We start from the raw sequence: 5,796 nt of genomic DNA on the forward strand, positions 1-5,796 counted from the left end.
TTGCTATTACCATCTTGGGAAGGAGAACTGGGCTTACAGGCAGAAAAGCCATCTATCTTCTTCCCACCCAGAGCCAGCATCCCATCCCTTCTGTCCTCTCAAAGAGGCTGGAGGTGGGGGGTGCACTTCCAAAAAACTGCTCTTAATCTTAGAGAAAAAGATGGATTTACTTGGTAAACAGTGTGTGACACACTTTGAGGAAAAGATTTAGGAAATATGCTTGAAAAAAATATATCAGAAATAGCACATATTCCGCACAGCCTCAGCTGTGGGACTGAGATCAGTCACGACTCTCAGACACATTTTCCTTAAGCCACACATTTTATGGAAACAGACAGCCCAAAAGAGCAGAGTGATTTGGGTACAGATGCCAATTTCAGAGAAATAAATGGATGAGATTTAATGAAATATTTGCGGAAACTCTCAGGCCTCAACATAAGAAGTTAAAGGCTAAAACTAGCCAAAACGCATGACTTAGAAAACATAGTAACAGTGTGGCAGGCACAGAGGCGCACTGCTCAGGTCGCCCTTGAAGAGAGAACCTGCTGCAAAGAGCTGGTGAGCTGCCAACTCCAGATGTGCCCTCCGCGGGAGCCCCGGCCTCACTTGGAGGCCACGCCCCTCCCGGCTGCTCCCAGCCAATATCTGAGCCTGGCGGGGAGGGGCGGGGCGAGGGGCGGGGTCTGGACACAAGTGATTTCTGCCCCAGGCAGGATTCCTTTACTGGACAACTTTTGCTTTGGGCAGCCCATCAGCCTCACTGAGACTTTCTGGGAGTGACACTGCAGTCTTTGACTCTTCCAACCTTACTCATTCTTTCTTGCCCTCTCTTTCCAACTGTGTGGGGCATGCAGTACATTCTCTAGTCTCTCCCTACCTCTTTAACTTGCACAGTGCCCCCCCGCCCCCGCAGCCCCCGTAAATCTCTTGCACCTCTAATTCCGTCACGATATTAACCTTAAAAACAAAACTGCCAATTATTTTATCAGCAAAAATGGGTTTACTTGGGAATAGCAGAGAATTGCAATGCAGGACAAGCAAGCTAGGGCAAAACTATAGACACCCCAGAGAACAAAGGAGAGGATAGCTATTTTATAGAGGAAAGGGGGAAGCTTGGAGGGGCTGTTATAAACAAAAAGTCCATGGGAGTAAACTGGAAGTTCAAAGTATAGCGACTTTTCATTGGCTGAGTTGTGACAGTCTCTCACCAGCTGAGTCGTTGCTGTGGGGGTGGGGGGACCTTACTTCCTCCTGCTGGGGTCTCTTCCTGTTAGGGTCTGTAGTTGAAGTTCTCCCTGCTAGCCTCTCAACTCTATTTTAAATGAGGCTTCTTTTTATTAAATTTCATAGTAGCCACTTACTAGAGGACCTGAACTGATGCCAACAAATATATAAATTAATACAGTTACGGTTTATCTTGCTGGAAGCTGAAAATGTAAATGAATGTTAGCCATGTTAACCATGTAGAGAACAAATCACCCTCTCTCCCCTCTACAGAAGCATATACCATTTCCACAGTTTAACTTCTTTTGTAAAGTTTGCTTTCCCATAACTATTTCAAACAGAACCTTGCCTTTTCCTGGTCTTCCTACAGCATCCATTGCCCCATATTTCTCTCTAGCTCAAAGTAAAATATGCATATTGATACAGAAGTTATATGGATAGGGAGCAAATTGGCTTCTTCTAATAGACTTTGGCATTATTCAGGAATAGGTATTCCTTAAGAATAGCTCTTCACACTAGATACTTACAATTCTAAACTGCCATGCTTTCTGTTTTTCAGTACTTGGAAGTGAGGTATGTGCACATTTTCAAGTTAATTTAACCTAAATAACCTTGGCTTCAGAGGTATGTAATACCCCAAAGCCTATAATTCATTTGAACACAGCTGTCAAACAAAGTCAGCGTTAGGACTCACCCAGGATTGTAAATGTGCTGTTGGAAAGAACTTCTGGAGACAGTTCCATATTGCTTTAGCAATAATTTTTCAAGCTTCCATTCACTCCAGGTTTGTCTACATCACCACCCTCCCTTTTCTGGATGGTTCAGGACTCTAAATTATCCATTTGCGTCACTTCCATACAAATTCTTATTTTCTTTGTAAACAGAGAGAATGGAAACTGTAGGCTAATCAACCTCCCCACAATGCTGTAGAAACTGAGAATAAATTTTTATTAGAGGGCAGAGTGGGAGGAGAGAGAGAAAGAAAGTGCTTGCTCCATCCCCTGAGCACCATCTGCATTCAAGGGCACAGACAGTGCCCACCCAGAGAGCACTTCTGCCCACAGACGAGCCCACACGCCTCACCACTGACAGCTGTGTGAGGAGGAAATACTAAAACTGAGAAAAACATGGAACTCACTTTAAGACTGCACATATTGGTCATTAGAAGATGCAGAATAAGCCCCCAAGGAACAGAAATATGAGGCTCATTTTAAGTTTTAAAATCAGCCACTAACTCCGCTAGCAAAAATGAGAGAGTTTTTCTTTTTTAAAGCTTATAGAATCTCTAATTCCCAATCTGTTCAGAGGCTTACCTCCCTTTACAAACTAACAAAAATAGACATGCAACGAACCTCTGAAATTCAGTGTAAGAAATAGAAATCACTGCTGTAGAGTTTCTTTGCAAAATCAGCATCTTAAATTAGGTATGAGGAAGTAAGTCACCTTCTCTATCCTTTACGAAAGGAGAAACAGCAAGATGCTGTCTGGAGTTGATAGGAGAAATCCCACTTTTCCTGACTTTGAAGCAGGAAGGGTATCACTAGCAGATAAATGAAAAGCCTGAAGGAAATTGATAGAAGAGGAAGAAAGTGGGGATCGGGAGAGGAAGAAAAGATAAAGGAATGTTAGACTAGCATAAGTGAACCCATACTTGTTTTCTACTGCTAAAATGACATAAAAACACATTTAGACCATGTTGGGTAACTACATTATTTATAAAATGATTTTGGCATTCTAATGATCTATAGCAAATTCATCTGTGGCTTTAAATTTTAAACTACCTACCCTTGTTTTGATCATTATGCTACCTAGTTTTTATTTCTTTAGAAGATTGCTGAAATGTATCCCAGAAAGGCATATTCTTCATCTTGAAGGGGAAAGAAAGATCCAGAAATAAAGTCAGCATCTAAGTCCTTATTCTGAGTCAACAGCAGATCTGCAACTAGGACTCAGAACTACGTCTTGTTAGACTAGGAGATAGCAATAGGATGACTCAATAGAGAGAAACAAACATTAGGGACAATCATAAGCTACTTCATTAATAGAGCAATTGTGCCCTATGTATTGTCTCGGTCCCTCATGTAAAATTGGCTCCTGGTAGCTGTCCCTCCTATTCATTAGCTCATTTTGGACACCAGCAGTGGATACAGTTGGCTTCCAGCTAAGATCTCTATAACCTAAGATAGTACAGAGATGAATATTGATGCAAAGTTGAAAGAACTGTAGGAATTATCATTGCCATTGTTTAATTGTTTTTTCTAAATATCAATACATCAGAACTAAAAACTATCCTCTCCACTAAACTTCTAAACTTGATTCTATGTTAGTTGATAATAAAATGAGCTGCTTTCTGGAAAAATAATCCATGATAAGATGGTGAACAATCATTTTCCGTTTGGAAAAATTGAAAGCATTATTTGGTCAGTCATATGCTATCTTTCCCTTGCTTCATTAAGCCTTAACTCTTCCTACTGCCTATGACCTGGCCAAATTCTCTTCCTATGTAAGTTTATTATTACATCCTTAATAAGATCTGAATTTTTTGAGTACCACAAGAGTCATCCTAAAGCATTCAATAAATAATTTTGAGTACCAGTAACGCCAAATATACAGACCATCATCAGAAGACTGGAAGGACACATTTATGTTAATTGGATTGCAGACCTTGGACCCTTTCTTATTATTAGTCCAGTAGCAAAAATTGATTTATCAAAGTAATTGTTAATCATTTGAATTATCTGAACAATTATTAACTAATAATAATCTCGGTTATTTGATAATGATTAATGACATTATTAGTAGTTATAATTTATCATCATAAATTCTCCATATTCCAAAAGAAAGAGGTTCCCGAAAAGAAGGGTAAAGAGAAGTGGGGATGAGAATGATCTAGAAACCATATATTTTGAAAAACAATCCATGAGAAATGGGACATTTGATGCATGAAAGAAACCTAAATACAGGGAAAATCTTAAAGACAAGCCATATCCACCTCACACTTCTGCCTAACTCTTGTTCCATAGTTAATCTTCCATGCTCATCACTTGTTTTAAAGTCAAGGGCTTTGGGTATATTTTTATGAGATCTGCTGATCTAGAACCACTTTGTGCTTTCTACCTTTTGTTTTAAGGAGTCTCTAGATTGAAAAGTAAAAAGTCTTTATCTCTGATTTTAACGGAGCTGAAATTTTGCATGTGAGAATAGAACGTACTTTTTCTTCCTCCTCCTATGTTTTCATAATTGGTGACCTGAAAACAAAACAGAAATTGGGACACATTCATAGGACAAGTTGATATGTTGAGTCCAGAAACCTTGCTATAAACACAAAGTGATGAATGACAAAAAATAATATTGGCAGATTTGTTAAATAGATACCTGATGGATGTCAACTTTAAATTATTCTACTCATTAATTCAATTGGAATTCATTACTAGTCTAATATCCTACATCCATGAATAAAATGTGTTACTTAGGTAATGCAAATGTAATGCATTTCCTGATGCAAATGTAAAATATGTCTACAATTTTATTTTGCCTATGTATTCACTTATTCAATATGTACTTATTGAGAAGCTACTGTGTGCCAGGCTAAATCCTACTCTAGGATTTAATACACTGTAGTGGACCAAATTAATAAAACCCTTGCCCTTATAGACCTTTACATTCTCCTAGGGGGAGAGAATTAAAAAAAATACATATATCACAATTTTATGCCAAGTAGATATAAGAGCTATAAACAAACCAAACCAGAAAAAGGATATAAAAACGACAGAGCTGCCATTTTATATATTGTGGTAGATATATCTTCATCAGGGGAAGAAAGATGATCAAAAATTGAATAGAATGAAGGGCCAAGTCGTCCACTGATATATAGGGGAAGAGCTTTCCTGTCCCAGGAAATAGCAAGTCCAAAGGTCCAGACATGGGAATAAGCTTGAGATGTTTGATGAACACCAAGTGTGCTTGAAGTGGGATGAGTGAAGGGCAGAGTGTAGAAATGTTGTCAGAGAAACAGCCAAAAGATAAGTCACGTAGGGACTTAAATCATGATATGGGGAATAAAATATAATTAAGGCTACACATTTTAGAAGAAAGCCACACAAAGCAAGTTCCCATGAGGACCTTTAGCTTCTATGGTGATCGATGGTCCCCGCACTTCAAAAGTTGTCTTTTGGCTCTTAACATTTTGTAATGAGCTAGAGCAGGAAGGACAGGGAAAGAGAAGGGAAAAGTCAGGAGAAAGAATATGTTTGGACTCGTGGGAGAATCCATTTTCCTCACTGCTGTGAAAAGTAACCCACCTCATTATTAGGAAAGGTGTTTACCTCATTATTAGCAGAGACTGACAAATTCTCCCTCCATGCTCGAATCTTGTCTTACTGAGTTCAATTCTCTAGGGCTTTTTCTACTAAGCTAGCAACCTGGTCCTCTCTCTCAATAGAGTTTTACAAACTAGTGGCACAGATTGAAATCACCAGCTCTGTATTCCTTGTTTTTGTTTTTTTTTAAGATTTTATTTATTTATTTGACAGAGAGAGACAGCGAGAGAGGGAACACAAGCAGGGGGAGTGG

The sequence above is a fragment of the Callorhinus ursinus genome, unplaced genomic scaffold (genome assembly GCF_003265705.2).
Source record: "Callorhinus ursinus isolate GAN/ISIS: 27379988/994484 unplaced genomic scaffold, GSC_fseal_2.0 scaffold4, whole genome shotgun sequence".
Taxonomy (NCBI): domain Eukaryota; kingdom Metazoa; phylum Chordata; class Mammalia; order Carnivora; family Otariidae; genus Callorhinus; species Callorhinus ursinus.